Source organism: Manis javanica, chromosome X (genome assembly GCF_040802235.1).
Source record: "Manis javanica isolate MJ-LG chromosome X, MJ_LKY, whole genome shotgun sequence".
Taxonomy (NCBI): Eukaryota; Metazoa; Chordata; class Mammalia; order Pholidota; family Manidae; genus Manis; species Manis javanica.
In genome coordinates this window covers 80,667,850-80,669,944 of record NC_133174.1, presented here as the reverse complement: position 1 = coordinate 80,669,944, position 2,095 = coordinate 80,667,850, and the positions used below count along the sequence as shown (strand labels likewise).

Genomic DNA, 2,095 nt, shown 5'->3' with positions numbered 1-2,095 from the left:
TCTTTTGAAATATCATTTCAGTTTAACAGGAAATCCATCATCCCGAATGTTATTGTTGGTACTTAAAATTTGTTACTCTCTTTCTTTGCTCTTACTCTAGATATCTTGAACAGTAGAGCTGGTCACTACAAACTATAGGTCTACCCCTTTAAATATAAGGTGCATCAATAATTATAACTTAGATATATATTAAAATGTTCACTGAAGTTCTAAAAAACATCAGTTCCAATCATTTGACTGTTCACAAACGTGTGTGTGTGTGTGTGTGTGTGTGTATTTTTACATCTGTGCATCTGCAGTTGTGTCTCCTATATGATCATAAAGGAAAATTTGGGGTTTGGAAGAACTAATAATTATAAAATTTTCCTAATTCTTAATGTTAGACTACTTCCTTAAACTTACTCCTGCATACTAAGAGATTTAAAGGTTTCCCAAAGAACCACCATCATTTTACCACATTTCTTTTTTTTTTAATATTAAAATTTTAGACCTTCCAGCATGCCACAGCATGTTATACTCACTAAGGTCAGCATGGACAAGTGCACATTTGTTATACAACTGCTGCATCAAATGAAGAATTTGGTAGTAGGCTTCTTTCATTTCTTCACTACTGAGCTTCACTTCTTTCAATTTAGGAGCTGGAACTTGATCGTGGCCAATAAAGGACATAACTAAAATGTGTTTCTTGAGCAGTACAACTGTTGGACAAGGAATTCCAGCTCTCTGCATTCTTGTGAGATTGTGCATTTATTTTTCTGCCCACATGTGGATGATCTTACGTGAATTTAGTTTACTGAACCGATCTTTAAACCTGAAATCATCTTTAATATATTTGTCACAATTCTTAAACTCATTAAGAGTTGTTTTAAATACCTTGATGGCACATTCTGTAGGTACAACTTTACTATCTTCCTTTTCCTCCTCCAAGCTCCCTCCATATATATGAAAGACAACAGATTCCTTTCCTATACTAATACAGCCAGTGATTGTATCCAACATTCCAGAGTTGACCATTTTATACATAAGTAAATGTGTCTTAGGATCAACTGCCTTTTCTGCAATCGAATGCTCTTTTTTTTTCATGGAGGTGGGCACTTCGATGTTCTTCTGAGTAGGCATGTTGTTTTAAAGCATTGAAAACATGGTTTGTTAGTTTTAAATCCATTCCAATTCCATCTCCTACCTGAAACCCAGGTGCAAAATTTTCCATTCTGGATGTATTCTTTCTCCCACATACTACTTCATCATGCTTGGTGATGATGTCTTTTACTTTTCCAATAAAACCCTTTTTCGGGATAGGAATTGGTTTTTCTGGTATTTAGGGGGCATCATAAGTATCCTGCCAGTCAACCTCTTCTTCTGAGCTATCACTGTCTTCATAAGGATGCACTTTTCGGTAATTTTCAAAGGAAATGGAAACTTTGCTATCTCCATTGAATTTTTTTTCTTCGTGCCTAAGCTGTGCATCACATTCTGTCAAATTTCATCTGTAGCATCTGTGACAGCATTAGGTCGCTGTAAGTGTCAATATTTTCTCCAGTAATAAATGGTCCTTCAGCAACAGTAGCTTCAGGAAAAGCAGCAGCTTCTTCTTCTAACTGCAATTCTTTAGCCAACTGTTCACTCATTACATCAGCCAGAGAACAAGACACTGTATTTTGAGGAGTACCCCATGGACATTTGCTGGGTCCCCAGGGCATGGCCAACCTGGGCTCAGGCAATGCCACTCTGACCAGATCCATGTGGAGGGAGAGGCCCACGACAGGGAGAACGGAGCAGCACGGCAGCAGGGCTGTGAAGCGGCCCCCTCAAGGAGTCAGGTGGTGGGGCAGGGCCAATGGGTGGCTGGAGGGGAGGTGACAGATGGAGGCGGCGGCGGCCGCCGCGTGTGGAACTCTCACATTTCTTTTTAACTGAATGAATGCATTTTATAATAGAATAGCACCATAAACGTGCCTTGCCGTCTTTAAAGATGAATCAATTATTTATAAGAATTCACCTATACTAGTAGAAAAGCATGGCCTACAGAATGTTACAAAATTGATAACTATTTCACTTTGGAGTAATTTCTCCCCAATAGGACATTTTTCTAGAC

General features: G+C 38.7%; 1 pseudogene; it reads right to left on the bottom strand.

Annotated features, from left to right (window-relative positions):
* Positions 1-450: 450 nt before the first annotated feature.
* On the bottom strand, positions 451-1,742 carry LOC108405870 (serine/threonine-protein kinase RIO3 pseudogene; annotated as a pseudogene).
* Between the last annotated feature and the right edge of the window lie 353 nt (positions 1,743-2,095).